The sequence below is a fragment of the Aythya ferina genome, assembly GCF_964211825.1.
Source record: "Aythya ferina genome assembly, chromosome: 8".
Classification (NCBI taxonomy): domain Eukaryota; kingdom Metazoa; phylum Chordata; class Aves; order Anseriformes; family Anatidae; genus Aythya; species Aythya ferina.
The window spans coordinates 6,542,779-6,559,962 of record NC_140304.1 but is presented as its reverse complement, the minus strand read 5'-3'; the positions used below and the strand labels follow the sequence as shown (position 1 = coordinate 6,559,962).

General features: G+C 36.7%; 1 protein-coding gene across 24 annotated transcripts in view; it reads left to right on the top strand.

Annotated features, from left to right (window-relative positions):
• LOC311441013 (uncharacterized protein) overlaps positions 1-17,184 on the top strand; it is a 291,658-nt gene that overhangs the window by 46,711 nt on the left and 227,763 nt on the right. For 9 of the 24 annotated variants that reach the window (XR_014695721.1, XR_014695731.1, XR_014695732.1 and 6 more), the window contains 2 exons: positions 6,225-6,302; positions 13,230-13,405. The exons of 7 other annotated variants lie outside the window; for them this stretch is intronic. The gene's annotated coding sequence lies outside the window, so the exon portion shown is untranslated. The remainder of the gene's footprint in view (positions 1-6,224; positions 6,303-13,229; positions 13,406-17,184) is intronic. 8 more of the 24 variants (XR_014695718.1, XR_014695719.1, XR_014695723.1 and 5 more) reach the window with 2 other exon arrangements.

Below are 17,184 nucleotides of genomic sequence, written 5' to 3'. Positions count from 1 at the left end.
CTGAAAATAATGTGGAGCTCCTGAGTATTGCTTGTATAGTAGACCAAGTCACTCATATAATTTGGCTAAATAATTATTTGACCTGACAGATACTCTGCTCCTCAGGACTCAGAGACTGTGACTGGGATTGTGTTCAACCATTGTCTATGCTAGGATTGATTTTTGGTCTGGCATGTTTTTGAAATTGTCTTAACAAAGAGCTAAATTCTGCTGCTTTACCAATGTTGAAGATTGTTGAATTCATGGTATTGGCAGTGTTTAAAGAATAAGGCATCACTTGGTGTGAAAAAAGACAGCAGTCATACTATACAATATTCATCTAATGCTATACAATTTGATCTGCACATCTGGAAAAACCAAGATGTTATTGAAGGATTCTTTGTGTGTGTGTGTGTGTTGGGAATATTCAGCAAGGAGCCAGCTGGTTTTGGAAATATATTCTTAAAACCAAGTAAGCTTTAAGCTGAGATAGAGTGACTGGACAATAGCAAGCTTCAGATATCTTATTCCAACGACTTATGGTGCCTGGGGCAAGGGCTTTTTTGTGTTCATTGGCACATAGTGAAACACTGGTCATTCCAGCTCAGTGGATATGACGTTAAAGATTGTATTGCCTTCACTTCTGTGTGGACCACATGTATTTGAGCTTCCTGTCTGGACCTGTTCTTCCTCCTTGCCTGAGCTAACAGCCAAATTCAAGTGACACAATAATAAATTGGGTGCCTAGATGAGCATAAACAGGAAAGCTGACTCAGAGCTCTTATTTTTCAGCAGACACAGACCACAGTTCATCAGCAGCCTTTGGTGGCCATGGACAAACCTTACCCAACCCACAAGCTTTCCCTCCCAAGTATGGCAAGGAAGGGATCTGTTTTTCTTTCTCGGGGAAGCCCCATAGTGTAGGTGAGAAAAGAAATGCAACCCACAGAGATTAGAGTTCCAGTTTCTAGCTTTCTGAACCAGCTTCAGTGAAGCTGGCACTGAAATATATAGTACAGGCAGTGACTCAGACTTGTTGATTTAGGGTCACTTAGGATCAGCCCACAAGAACTTCAGTGCAATGGATATACTCTATCTGACCCACTTGAAAAGATCAGATTTAAAAGGAAGATGACTGAAATATAGCAAATGAGGGGAAGAAAAAATGAGCTAAGAGTCTGACCTAAACTAAATTTTTCAGTGCTTTTTCACTTAAATCAGTTCACTTTACACAATAGGTCAAAGGAGCTACATAATCTTTCCAAGAAAGACTTGAATTTTAACCTCTTTTTTCCCCAATAAACTTATACTAGCCATCAGCCTTCCTTCTTATCTTGCTCAGTTAATTCTAATGCCAAACAAGGCATCCATTTTTGACTTGAATTGCTCCATATTGGGGCCTAATCCCTTTGGTCACATTTTATGATCAGCTTAGACAAATAACACACAGTAATTTCATTTTATTAGCACTCTGATCAATTTTTTATGACTCCAGACTTTTTAGTGATGATAAAAAGCAGGGCAAATGGATAACTACTGCAAGGTTTTCAGTTGCTTGTACAAGTGATACATTTCCAAGCAACAGCAGCACTTGGTTTCTCTTCCTTGACTTTGAGGAGAGAATTGCCCCATTGGAACTGCCAGCTGCAGAGGTATAAAAGAAAGGGCTTGTCATTATACGATCTCTTCAGAGTCTTAAAAATGTTGAGAACCTTTGTGAGTAGTGCAGGCAACCAACTATTAATTATGTCAGATTAGGTGGGAGGAATCCCAAGCTGTGTGTCTTGCATGCTTTGCTTGTCCCACTACAGCCCAAAGCAGCGCATGTGGTGGTGGTGACTCCTGTTTGGTTTATGAGCGCACAGCAGCTCTGAGATCTGTCCCCACAACATGGCTCCCTGGGCAGGTGCTTTCATTCTTGCAGCTTGTTTTTCTCACCGAGCTGCAGCAACTTGTATTTGTCACTTTAGAATTGCATCTTATTTTTAAAATAATAAAATTTGTCAGGACTTTATCAAACTCTGATCCTGCTTGTTAATATTATCTGCAGTAGCTCCCTACTTGATCTCATTGATCTAGTTAATTTTGCATCTATCTAATGGTACTTTCACTTGCACCACATGTCTAAAGCTTCCCTATGAGAATGTAATGCAAAACTGCATCAAAAGCTTGGCTAAAAACAAGGTATATGACACCTACTCCTTTTCAGCCTGTCTTGAAACTGAACTGATTGGATATTTGTTCTTGATATACACGCAAGCTGCTGTTGAACTCCTTGTTATTGTCTGTGTGCTTATAAGTACTTTTTAGTAAAAGTTCCAGATTTTTTCTGTATATAGAAGCTAGGCCAATTGCTCTAAAATTTTAATTTCTGTTTTGCTATTCATAAACAGATGTGGACCCACAAGAAAGAGGGTATCTGAATGTACGCATGACGTGATACAGTGTAATAGACCAAAAGTTTGGAGTAGTACTGGTTTTTGTCTGGGTAAAACTTCATCAGCTGGAGTTGAGGTTTGTAAAACTGTCCAGAACACTGCTGTTGTTTTAGTCAAACACCTTCAGCAAACACCTTCAATTTTGATGTAGGAAATGACTAAATAATTTGGATCTGAGGGCATTCCTACAAAGCTTTTTAAGCAATATTGTTTCTTTTAAGAACCTAGTAAGGTGGAAAAGGTAATTTCCTTTAGAAAGTACTATAGGATCTAGGACTACTAGAGCTAGGACATGAGAATGAAGAGTTATGAAGAGTTTTGACAACATATGAATCTGAGAAAATTACCTGATGCAAGGCCAGATTTTTAAAGCATTTGTCACAAATAATACTTAATTCTAGTAAGTAATCTGTACCTTAGGATTGCTTGGACAGTTTTAATGCTGGTAATAGAGCAAGTCAGTTATTTTCTTCTGTTGCTTTGTTTTTCATTGGAACATATTGTCTCAAACATCAACTATTTGTAGGTTTTTGAATGAACCATAAATACCATAAATTTTTTTATGATATATAAATTTTTTTTGTTTCTGCAAGTTCAAAACACATTATGGCAATGTTATTATTTTAGGGTTGTTACTAAATAAAGATAACAACACTGAATATATGCAAGATTAGTAAAATGCTTGAAAAGTAAGTGTTAAGATGTTGTATTTGTTTAACCAAGATACAGGATAGAAGACTAAGTTCGATTCATTTCGAAGAATTAAAAGGCTATGAAAAAGGGAATAATTGCCTCAACTTTAAGAAAAACTTATTTTGATTAAGTATAAATGTATTAATTATATGGATATTTAAGAACCATAAAAGGCTACATGTGGAGGCTGTGAAATAGCCTTTACTGTAGGATTTTAATAATACGTTAGACAAATACCTTGCAGAACAGCATAGCTATACTTGACCTTATACCAGTTTCAGAGAATGAATAGGATGACTTCTTCAGGTTCCTTTTTTCTCTTTGATTACTTTCATAACAAATACTGAAGTGGTCACATCTAAATTAAATGTTTTGAAAAAGATCAAATGGCATAGATCTGATATCTTCACGTATCAGTTGATTACAGAACCAGACCTCAGAACATGCTATAGAATAGAAACTAATTTTTAACTAACCATAGTCAGGATTTGGAGAAAATTTCAGCAAAGACGCTATTATTTGTGACAGAATTTATGAAGATGGGCCAGTAAAATATATCTTCAAAAGAGCTATGCGTCATAGATCATATACAGCTACTTCTGTCCTGATTGTTTTTCTTATTGTGTCTGTACAGCAGCATCACTGAACTCCACTGAATCAGTTGCTGTAATTTTCATCATGTGAATGTGTTTTGCTTAGTTTTCTTTAATTTTCTCTTGTTCTTTGTCTTGCTGTTACCGAAAACCCATGTATCACACCAAGCTGTTATTGAATTACAAAAGAAAAATGTATGCAAATTCTATGCATAGTGTAGACAATCTGAGTTATTAAAACATCATCCTACTTACTGATGGAAGAATAGCTATCGACAGATGCTGCGAAAGGAACTTTTAAATGTGCAAAACAACATGAATATAGGGGTATAATATGTAACAATGTAAAATGGCCTTCAGATTCTCGAAGAGATTAATGTTTTTTTACATCAGCCCACACAATCAATATTGTTTTGTTTCTGTCTATTATAACACCATAGTTTATGCTTTTAAAAAGCTGTGATTAAAAGCATTCTTCCCACAAATATATCTTAAACTAATTGTTTTTCTCTGATAGGGCTTACCTAGCTAGAAACAGCATGATTTCAGCTGTTCAGGGACATATCACTGCATCTGGGATGAGAGGGATGAATCATGCCTTCCACCAAAGAATATTATGTGTTATTATCTCTTATTTGTATGGCACCAAGAATGACCCAGGTGCCATAGACATAGGTAATAAAACTAAGGGGAATGAGCTCCAACACAAATGATCCCATTCCACACAAAAGTGGATCCAGGCGTAAGGAGGGAATGAGCCAAAAGAAAACCACTAAGTAGTTTTTAACCTCAAGACTCCACAATTATTATGTGGAATCCATTAGTGCTGTGAAGTAGCAGGGTTGGAGGGTGATGTTACAGGGCTGACCCCCAACTCATTACAAGGTGATGTCATTTGTATTAACTTGAGCTTGTGCCTTCTGGAAGCTCTAGTCATCCTCCCCAAAGGTGGAGAGAAAGAAACACCCATTTCCCCAAATATATTGAAGGAGAGAACTTGCAGGACTGTGCGCTCAGTGCCCATATGAATGGACTTTTTTTTTTTTTGAGTACCACAATCATGGCTTTAATGGTCAGTACTTAGAAAGATTATGGAACTTGCACACATGCTTTATGACTGCCAAAGCAACATATAAACAATATGAAATGTTAGGTATAAAAATGCGTAATTGTTGTCATCTGTAATTTCAGGAACTTCACAGTTGACAGTAACTGCTTAAAACAAAAAAGCATCCTCATTAATAAACTTACTGTATACTCTGCTGTGAAAGTATAATTTTGAAAAGGGCTATTAATGTTTCTTGTATACAGAGGGGGAGTCCAGGGGCTTTACAAGTGGTATCAGTAACTTATGCTGTCTCCTTTTATCTAGCGGAATCAAAAAAAAAATTAAATACAAGTAAACCCATAGTTTTAATACATGAAATTTGGTTATTATAACACTTAACAAGCTATGTTCTGTAAAGATCATAAAATGAAAGGTGACATGAAATCCAGCCAGTGTGGCAGTCCTGAGCTGAAGGTACCCTCTACTCTCTAGTGAAATGAATACATATGTGACAGTACTTCCTTTACAGAAAGGTCAGAACACTTCTTGAACACTTCTGATTGTCAGGTCTGTCCCTGCCCCCACCGCCCCTTTTTTTTTTTTTTTTTTTTTTTATATTGCATTATTTTCATAGTACTGGGGGAGTGTGCAAAACTACCACGAGTGTATATTTGAAGCAGTGAGATTTGGATAATTGACAAGAGGGTGGTACAGGAAAGAAAATACAAACAACTTGAGTTTCGCTGCTTTTAATTTCCTTTTTGGAATGGAGTTGGTGAGGTAGAAATGAGCCAGAAAACTATACAGGCAAAATATAGCCACTGGCAAACATTCAAAAAAGAATAAGGGCCTCAAAATTGAGCCAGTAATTTAAAGGATGTTTTGGAAAACTGTTCCTTCTAATGGAGCCTTTGAGTTCTTTTGGGGATGTGTTTTCAGCTTCTTGCTGTAGCCATGAGGATTTTTCCTTTTTCCTTTAAACCAAAAGCTGAGCTTCTCACAAAATCACCAGATTCTATCATTAAAACTTTGCTCAGAAAAGGTGAATATATAAAACTGAGAGACTGGGCAATGTTAGATTGAAATCCAAAGGAATTAAAGGCAAATAAATAACCCAACACAGAATGAGAAGACTGAAAGGGGAAAGAAAGCATCAGAGACTAGAAGCGACTTGCCCTATCTGATACTTTACCTCTGATATGTTGTTGGCCATGAGAGACAGGTATCTTAGATATAAGACTCAGCTCAAAATTCTTCCTGAATGTAACCCTTTTAAGCCCCACTTTTTTTTTTTTTTTTTTTTTTTTTTTTTTTTTGTCAGGTTTCTCCATTTAGTGAGTCATAGAGCATTCAGGTTTCTTTTCTCAGCTGCAACGTGACCCTCTGCATGTGGGCTCTTCAGTTCTCGCTGTCTTTGAGGCACACCTTTGAGACTCATTGCCTTTTGTGACATCCTTTTCTTGTGAATCTCAGGGCTTGTGCCAGAGTGCATCACGTACTGAAAGATGACTGACTTTGTACTGGGGACACCAGGGATGCTGCTGAAAGCAGGTGGGTCATGCTGTGTTTTTTCACATGGGTAAGGTGAGATAGTGGAACAGGCTGGTGACAGGAAGACGAGTCACCCTGTGGGGTTGGTGCTGTAGGAATTAAAGGGAATAGGTTGTCTATGAAACCTAAAGGAATGACAACTTCCCAGTTCTGTTCTTCTAGATGCTGCTTTGTGCCTCTAAACTGGAGAAACCCACTTATTGTAAAATACCAAGATTTCTTGTAAAGATTGTCCTGTCTCAGTTTCACGATCTAACTAATGGCCTGTGATAGGAACAGATAAAGTCACAAGCCCCCTGCCACCTGCTCTATCAAGGGGAACTGAGTAAAAGGCAGAGTTACTGGCATAAACACCTGACTTATATAACATCAAATGAGAAGCACTGTGAAGTCCTGCATAAAGTATTTCAAATGAAGAGATTATACAGACCGTGGGCTCCTGCAAATTTCTGTTTTGTTAGGCAGTAATTATAATTTTAAAGAAGTGATAAAGAGAAAGTCACAGCAGGATGTAACATGCAGAAACTGCCATGTTCTTCAGATCACTGATATACCAAATGGTTTGTGTTTTACAGAAACTTCTTTCAGTAATATAATGTTGCTTCATTTTATAACAGCATACTGGGAAACAACTCTACAGCAGGAGGGGAGTGGTTAAAGCAGTGCAATACCAGCTGTGATAGTGCTGAAATACTCTGCCTGTACATGCGATTCGCACCATGTCTTTTATAGGTAGAGCAAGATGAAGAGAAATTAATAGTTTTACCAGATAAATGGTTTTTCTACTCAGGAGGACTACCTGTGTAAATGGGCTTTTAAGCAGACAGGGAAACAGTGATCATACTTTTCATCATTAGTGATGGAACCAGAATAATATCAGAAACTGGATCTCATAAAACAGCCTGAGGTCATGGAATACAAAGTGGGTGATAAGTATGTGGATATAAATGAGTTACTTGACTGATACTTACAGGGAATAGAATTATTGAGGCTGTATCCTCAGCTGGTGAAAACTAGGTTGGCTTAATTGGCTTAAATAGGCAGTGTTGTTTTACTCAGATTTTCATCACCTGATTTAGTGGCTGTAGTTTTTAATCCAAGGAGGACAAGAAACAGAAAACTAACATGGACTTCATGTGGTGTAGCCACAGAGTAGTTATTGCAAGGAGGGCTTTATTTGTTAAATAATCCTTTCGCTTGCTTTTAATATGATTACTTAAATGATCACATAAAGGATGATGGTGATCTTGTTCTCTCCTGGTTGCCAAGCAATTAGAATTCCACAAGAAACAGAATTTGAAAACTCCCCAAGTTGCTCCTGCACAGCATGGAGATGCCGAGGCGAGGACGAGGGCTCTGGGGGGCTGCGGGCGGCCAGGGCAGGCAGGGCCGGGGGGCTGCTGCCTGCTCTCCTCTGCCTCCTGCATAAGTAATGGCTCTGTCAGCCCCAGGCTAGCTTCCTCTGTGAGGAAAAAGCAATATATAAGGTAATGCTCACCCTATTTAAAAAAAAAAAAAAAAAAAAAAGGGGGGGAGAAAGAAAAGAAAAATAAAATCTGACTGGAATGGAAATAGGCGTACAATGAGTTTCCTGTTTTTTCCATTTCCCCTGCCATTTGTGCAGACTTCTAAGGTTAGTTTACTACAAAATTATTATTATTATTATTATTGGTATCTGCATGTTCATTTTAAGTGCTGCTTGTTTTGCCCTCCCCCTTTTCCCCTCCCCCCCCCCCACTTGCATATCCCATGGATTCTCTCCCACGGCATTAATGGACTTAGAGAATTGTGTGGCAGAAGCTAAATTTAAATAAGCTGTGGCTCTTTGAAATTTTCTTTGATTCAAGTCAATGAAAGACAAGAATTTTACTTTAAAGTTTTTCTGTTGCAAGACTTGGAGGCTAACGCATGAGCTTATTTTGATGCTTTTGAGATCTGGAAATATGTGTGGGGGTGGTACTCCTGTCTTGAACTTCACAATTTCTGAAAGGAAGAGGAGTTTCTGCTTGCGGTCTCTTAAAATGGGGTTTTCTGTCCCTGAGTTTCTATCAAAAGGCTGCCTTAAGTCTTGGCACCACCTATGGAGTCTCTAAACTAGGTGCAAATATTTCAGCCGCACATTGAACCATTGCAATTTTCAATCACAATGTGGGTACAGAACTTATGACTTTGCAGGCATTGCAGAAGTATCATGCAGTAGGAAGCCAAACTTGCTTGTGGTGTACAGAAGTTTTGTCTTTAATGCCTAGTGCCAATAAATCCTTTAATGTACCTTATATACGAAGATATCTATCTATTTATTATGAGATAAATACATACACAGACTTAGCATAATTTGCCTGTATATAAAATTTCTCTCCCCACCCCATTAATAAAGAAAGGAATCTCACAAATCTGAAAATTATTGTGAACCCCATATTCCTCCAGAGATTAACTAAATCCAAGGGGATATAAATAATATGGTAATCTTAATGAAATACTATACAGCATGTTAGAGTAGGGTTCGTGACCATTAAGATCCTTCTAATTTTCTCTCCTTTCTGTGTGTTATTGCATTTTGCTTTCATTTATATATCAGGTGTGATAAAGCAGAAAGAAGTAGCAGATGAATAACCAGGTAAAGTGATAATGCTTCACTGTAAATCCTTATTTTTGTTTGCTCTTCTGCTGGAGCACCATCCCTTGGTTCAGTGTGGAAATTACACCCCTGTACATGAGCTTCCTGTTTTCAGAGCATTGCTTTAAACTAGCATTTATGGGGTGAGGATGATAAGATTTGGCAAGTAGGAGCCCCTGGGCCAGAACTACAAATCAGAAGTTTTTTTATAACAAACTTTTATAACAAACTTTGTTTTATAACAAAGGAGAGACAGAGAACAATAGTAGGTTAGTCAAATTGCCTTTTGTGTCTTTGTTATACCTTAGTTTTATGGACTAATTTGTGACAGACATACTGGAGAGCTTGTTTAACAAAGATAAACCCTGTTTAAAACAAACAAACAAAAACAAATGAACAAAAAAAACAACAGTGAGAAAAGAGCTATTCTCTATTGCTGTGTGCATCAAACATGCGCACATGTTCTAAGACAGACCAAAGAGGGAAAAAGACATGCTGAAAGTGATGTTTGGGTGACAGCTAAAAGGAAGAGCAATGTGAACACTGCTGGAATGGGTGGCTCACTGTGGGCCACCAAACCAGGGAGTTCGTCTGGGTGAAGCACTTGGTGCAGAGCTGTGGACAGAGTAACATGAGACATGGTATTGTGATAACAGGGAGGTTGAACTGAGCAAGGAAATGGGATACATTTTTTTTTTCCCTTTTTTGTTTGCTTTGTGTTGTTTTGACTTCATAAAAAGAAGATTTAGGGAGAGAGACTTGTCTAGCCTTGATTGTAGCTGCTAGGTAAGGACTGGCTGAAAATGTTCAAGTTGAAGGTAGTCTGCATGAAGAGGGGCAAAACATGATGGTCTGTGATCTCTGGGAAGAGCTCTGCTATACTTGACAATCAATTCTGTTGAAAGAATGCATCACTGGACAATAAGTCTGCCAAGTGTATTCAGAAGCCTGATGAAATCTTTACACAAACAAGTGATGTTAAATGCACAGCTGTTGTCCGGTATTGGAGGTCCTGATGAAATTGGAGCAGTAAATCCACATTTTAATTGAAGGATTATTTCATAAAAGCATCAGGTCTTGATCTTTATGACACTTTGTTCTCACATGCTTTTTAAATGAACATTGAATTTGCTAAATACTGCTTAGTATTTTTATTTATTCACAACATGCATGCTTCTGTGTTCTCACAGAGGAAGAATTGCATTCATCACAAACGATTGTTTTAAGCACATTTTAACAAATACCCACACTATACAGTCATTTAAAAGCAAGTCTGCAAAGCATTGTTTTGTAAATGAAATAAAATGCAAATGGTGAGTATAGACGCAGTGTTACAAAGATGATAGCTTACACTTTCTATTCTCAGTTGCTAACGTTATTACAAGTTGTCATGTCTGGCTGAGCTCTCTGTAATTCTAATGTAACTGTGTACATCCTTGTCATGAGACATAATTTCTCCTACCTGCTTCTGCCTGTACAGAAGTTGAGCAATGCTCAACTTGATTTGATTTCTTGATTCCTTTTATGTTCCCTAAATATTAAAAGTGGTCAGAAGCTGATTAAATTTAGGGTTGTCTCTTCAGTAGATCTGGAGCTGGGTGAATTAAAATTAGGACGGAGTTACTGTACATCCAGAGAGGCAAAGTTTAAGATAGAAAGCTTCAGTTTCTGTGGAAAACACTTTAGAGGGAAGAAGGGAAGAGGTTTTTCCCCCCACTGATCCTGAGTCTAGATTGCTGCTTGAGGTTTATCCACACCCTGATATCTCAGGTAGTTACCAGCAGTTAGGATGGTTTTACTTCACTTCTGAAAGCAGACAGGGATGATTAGGAATAAAGATGATCCCTTGCCTCCTGGAACTGGTCATACTTCCAGCTCATGGAGTACTGTTTGCCTTTTAGGATCAGCTGAGTAGAGCTCTACCAGTTGCTGACCACAACACTAAAAAACCGAAGTACTCATGAGCATAGTTAGATTAGAGCAAGCATTGCAACAACATTTATAGGCTTGCAGAGGCATTTCTGGCAATCTCTACACAATGGCATAATACTTTTGTGCACATGAAGATGTTTTTTTTTATAGGGGGGAGGGCCTTTTTTTTTTTTTCCAGTATTACCAATCAAATAGTAGTTTTGACTGCCAGGTTTTTGTCTGTCATAATCTACTTTATACAATCCACCTAAATAATAATTTAACAAAACTACTAGTAGAATAGTTTTCATTTCAGGGAGGCAATCAGATCTAGTTTGTTTATATTTCTTTATTCTTTAAAGTGAATTTTTTAAAGGAATTGAATAATTGGGATGAATTTAAATGACCAGGGTTGCAGTTGCTTCTGCTAAAGAGAATAACAGGCATGTATCTCCAGCTGTTTAAAGATAACTCTAACTCCACAAGTTCTCAGTAGGGCAGTGTTGGAAAGACAGTTTTAGAAGGTTGCCTCATGTCTCTATTCCCTAAAATAAATAAATAAATAATTTGATTTTAGTAGCCATAAGTTACCATTGATTTTCCTAACCTTATTTCCTTCCTGATGTATTTAAGATCAAGCCAGATCTGCTATCTATCTACAAATCACCCTGGCTTTACAACCAGTTCTGCCATCCAGCTACCAATCACGATGACTTCAGCCAGGAAATTAGAAGCAGGCTTAATTTTTGGGAAACTAAAAGATTCTTAAACCACTTACTTCAGCTGTCTTTCATGATTCAACTCGTGATTCTGTTTCTTGTAGCTTCTGGCTCTTGGACTCTGTCAAGGTATAACATAAAGCATATTGTCACTGACTCAAATTCTGGCAATCAGAATGGTTGTATGTATTTTTCCTTTTAAAGAAGAATTATCTTGATTTAACAAAACAAAACAAAAAACAACACCTAAGAGTATACATTTTAATGATAAGATCAAGAACAGGAAAACAATGCAGGAGGAAATGTAGTATACTAACAGTATATATTTACCAAAATGCCTTAGAGTATTTTAAATGAATTTCTCTTAATTACTGTGACTATTTCCAGAATTTCGGTGATAAGCCAAACTTTTATCCAAGCCTTTTTTCTTAAGTCATTTCCAGAACTAAAATTGAAGTCTTAGTAAGAATCTTAGTTAAAACTCAATCATCTTCACTTCTGGTAGTTAAAGGTAATTCAAAGTTATCATGATTGTTGCTGTTAAACTTATGCCAGAGGCATGGTTCATCATGTGTTTCAGCCATAGAAGGATGGTTCCCCACCCTTATCTTTGCCTGTTGCTGTGAGCAGATATTTATAGAACTCAGTAATTGGGAATTTACGGGGACTCATTATTCCACAGTATTCAATAACAATCCGTATTTTAACTATTAGTTTTATGTTGTTGATCAATATTTAAGATCAGTACACTAGATTTATTTTAATACATATAACATTATACATGTTCACATTACTCATAATCTCTTATCATTTCACATGACAGTATGTTTTTGAGTCACTTTGGGGACAGTAAGAGCAGAAATATATATTTGTATACATATTTTGATGAGGTAGATATGCATCCAGTTGAATATTCTAAGGCATCTGAAAAAGAACCAAGCCTTACCTTTGCACTGTACCAAGTTTGCTTGATTTTGGCAATCTCATGGGGATACCTTAATATATTTTAAAATACCTAGGGTAATATGTTCTAAGGGACAGATTGTGTTGTTATTACTGAAGGGGTACCTTCCTTTACAAATAGTTCATCATTTTCAGCATGGTGCCCTTATGTAGTCACCCACTGATTTCAATAGGTGTTACTCTAAAGCACTTCAGAGATGCAGGTTGTCAGAAGAGAATTAACTTGAAATCTGCAGATTAAAGAATAGAAGAGTAAATTTTAGACTTCAGTTTAATATCAAAAAAGTATCTAAATAAGAAGTCCTGAAAGCCTCAAAGTCTGGAAGAACTGTCTGTGTCTGAGAGACTCAGGGTTAGGAAAAATATCACTTGAAAGAGCTAAGACTGACTGAGCAAACACTCGATCTGTGCACCTGGAATACATGAGCATCCATACTAGGCATTACAAGTAAGCTCTTTCTGTGGTGCAAATCAGCTGCAGCAGGCAGCTTTTCTCTTTGAGCTATTGTACTTTTAATGTTTTTGTTGAACAACCAAATATTCTCCTTGCTTGTTTTATGAGATCATTGCCTATATTCAGGAAGATAATTTCTTGCTTGTACACGGAACTTGTACATTCCTTATAAATCTATCTAAAGATGTCCTCTGGAGATATTTACAAAGATGACTCAGTTTAGTTGTATATTTGACAGATTTCTTGTTATGTATCATTTATAGTGAAAGGAGAATTCATCTGATAGAAAAAGAAATCTGATGCTCTACAAAGTGTGTTTTTGCTGCCAAAAACTTCATGCATATGGACTGGCTCTGTGTTTGACAGTGTGTGAGGGGAATACCAGATGTCAACTAATCAATGTATACTGAAACTCCAAGAACACATTTACCAAAAGAAAGTACCTTTTTATTTTATTTTATATTTTCTTCCTGTGAGCTGCTGGAATGGGCTATTCAAAAGCTACATTGGTTATGATTTGGGCTGTATCTTGAACTTCAAGGGAAAATACATTGTTGGAGAGAGGTCTTGTCTCTCTTCTTATTGGGAACAACATAGTAGTGAATTTAGTAAGGATATTGAAAATCCTTCAAATGAAGGATTAAAATGTTATCATAAATCACTACATAAAAAAAGTCAATCATGTACAAAACCTCAGGATATATAGATCAGAAGTATAAATTTAAAGCAAGCTAAAACTTTGCTATGTAAGTAACAGAATGGTGGACTTCAAATCAGTTGGCTCTACAATGAAAAGGTTAAAGATTTTAAATATTTAACAAGATGTAACTTTTAACCTTCACTTCTCCTGGGAAACAATCTAAACTCTACCCAAATCATTAAATTAATCCTTAGTGGCCTCTGTAAAATCAAAATTTCATTTCTTTAGCATGCAAATGATACTATTAATGCTTGAAAATATACAGCACAAAAAAATTATCCACCTGTCTAGTCTGGTAACAAGACCAAGTATTTCAGACCAGATATTATAGACACACAACCTAAAAGGTAATTTATAATTTAGTATTGCAATTAAGTGGCGAAGACTAGCTTTATTTGAAGGATAAAATGATTAGTCTCTTTCTGGAAAACATATGTGTATGTACTGTAAATGGAACAATATAAGGAGAAAAGTATATTTCCGTGAAAGATTTTAGTGTCATTTTGATTCTGCAGTAAGTTTTTGGAAGTACCTCTGGAGCATCATTGTACTGTCTTCTCTTTTTCTGCAAACATTTCTGCAGAATCAGACATTTGGCCACATGCTTCACTTCCAATGTTTGTCTTTATCAAGTGTAAACCAAATGGGAGCATCTGTGATGGGCAGAGTATATCTTTGAACCCTCGATGTGGCCTTAATTTCAGATTTCAGGAGACAGGGGTGACTGAGGTGAGGCCCTGCAGAGGAGGGAACAGCATTGGCTAGGGGAAGCTTTCAGCCTACAGTTATCAGTGGGGAGGTAGCGGTGAGGAGCTGCACCTGCAGCTCCTGAGGGGATGTGCTGAAGGTCTGTGTGGCTTCAAACAGTAAGAAGCTCTGAGCACCTGAAACTACCCCAGAGCTATGAAACTGCAGTGGACAGAACTGTTCATCCTCCCCTTCTGCTTCAATTTTGTCCTGTCCAGTCACTTTACTGTTTCTTTATTCTGTCTAATTCAGATACTTTGACTTTTCTCTATTTAAAATAGTTATATTCTATAAACATCTGTCTATTCTGAATTTTAAAGCTTTTTGGTCATCCACTATAAAGGCAGATAGTCCAGGTGGGTCTGACTGAAAGTTTGCACTAAGCTGGGTTCCTGTCATGAACATTCAGGCCCTTAAGTTCAGTTCAAATGAACAAGGATGCTGATGTGAGTAATTGAAGAATGTGTAGGGGAGGTTAATGCTAAGCAACCTAAAAGACATCTCTGGTTAAATGGGTTTATGTTCTGTTTTTGAAACAACCCCCGTATTTTGGGAAGCTTTAGTTCAAATCTAGACAGCCTGTGATTAGACTTTTGCTGCTTAATGAACCAAAAAAAGCCTAATGGAGTTAAACTAAATCAAAAGACAGCAGTTTCTTCAAGAAGAATTGTAGATTAAATATGGCTATGTGGCATGGTTTTAGGGATGTTTAGGTTTAGTTAGAATCAGATATCTTTGTTACGAATTTTTTCCTGCTAAATTTCCTTCAAATATTTGCATTATTTTCAAGATAATACAAACAGGAGTATTGAAAAATAACAAGATTGTCCAAGCAACAAATACTTGTTGCAGTTTACTGCTGTCTCTGTTTCATTCTGTGAACAATATTTTATCATTCAGTGAATACTATGTCAAAACAGCCTAGTAATCAAGTCTGCTAGTATTTCTTCACTTACATTTGCTGATGATAATCTCTCTTCTTTCATGTCACAAAGTTAACAGCGAGTTCTGATGGTAGCCTAGAGCAAATGGAGCTGGGGAGCAACAGATAAGGATGGCTGGACAAGAAGGCCTTCTGGTGCTCTCTGGCCTATACCGCAAATAGGTGGTTCAAAAAATGGTGGCATAAAAGCACTTTATGGACTACAAATGGGTTGCAGCTGATTGTGAACACACGAATGTATTTGTGTTGGCTCTTCCCCTTTCTTTGCTGAGAGGATCTCAACGCTGGGGAGAATTTTTGCATAATATTTTTTGAGTAAGTTTTAGTCATATTTGTAGCATAGTAGAAATAATTTGGGTAGTATTTTACTACATAAATCCTTCATAAAGACCTGAGGAGAATGTTCTTAGTTCTTCCCAACAAAATATTATTAAATGAAAGGTACTTACAGTGGCTTTGGTCTCAAATATGCATATGTAGGTAAGCTCAGTGTTGATTTGGTAAGCTTGTCAGTGAATGAATAAACAGATATAAAAAATATGTATTTGCAAGAGGTGAGCAACTTAAACTGTAGAAGATTTTTTTTTGCTGGAAAGTATTTATTTACTCTTAATGAAAATTATTCAAACTATATTTTGTTTTATTGCTGAAATAAGAAAAACATATTTGGGCACCCTGACTTTTTAAGACAGCTTTCTATTACTTAAGACTTTATATTACTTACAGAGAGACTTTTAAAACTAAACCTTTCCACAGAGTAAGAAAACAACTTCTTATGGCTATGAAATAATCTTTAAAATATAGGTGGTAGCATGCCACAAAGTCATATGTTAACATGTCAGTGACTTTGAAAACTTCATAGTATTTTGGAATATTTTGCATCTTGTTGAAATTTGATCCCAGGTTTAACTGTGTTATTGAGAAGAAATTCTAATGTATATTCTATAATCTATATTCCAAAATCTTCAAGATAAAAGTGAAAGAGACTGTCTCTTATAATGATCTGGGAATTATGTTTTTTTTTTTTTTTTTTCCTTGTAAGATTTCATTGTAGATTGTATTTGACTGCTTACACTTTCTATTAATTTAATTCTGTATGACAAGTTTATGAACTTCTCAAACATTCATGCCAAGCTTTTTAGAGTATCTTTTTTTCCCCCCTCACTTGGGCTGATTGGTGATTGCGGACAGTCAAGCCACTGCTGAGAAAAGACACACTGATAGTTGACTTAAGAACATTTATATTTCTGGCCTTATGCTGAGATGTACTTTAATTTTGATAAACTTTATGATGTTATGTGGAGGAGGAGGGGAACTAACAAAACCCTGCAATATCTTTGGAAAACCTTCTGTGATATAATATTTAATAAAAAAGGATGTGAAAGTGACAGTTTATTTTTGCTTATGGTAACCAGAGTTGCTCAATTCAAAAACAATTTTCATCAGAGGTGTCTAGGCCCAAAGCAGCCCTGGGTCTCTGCAAGAATAAAATCCTTTTTGATATAGGCAGAGTGCTGCTCTCATGAACTGGATAGATACAAAACAGAATAGAGAGTATATAGACTATATGTTATAATGGAAGAGGTGAGAAGATTATCATCAGTGAACTAAAAGATTCCAGGTGGAACTTTTAGTTTCTTGTTCTTGTTTTTCTCCTGCCCTCCTCTTGGGACAAGTCTTTCAATAGGAAAAAATGATTCCTGAGAATCTAATGAAAGCAAAGGAAATTCATTATCTGTGATATTGCCTGGTTCCCACCAAGTGATTTTTCTTGAAGTTACAATTATTCATTGGGAAGAACTAATTTTGGGAATCCTAAAGCTATGAT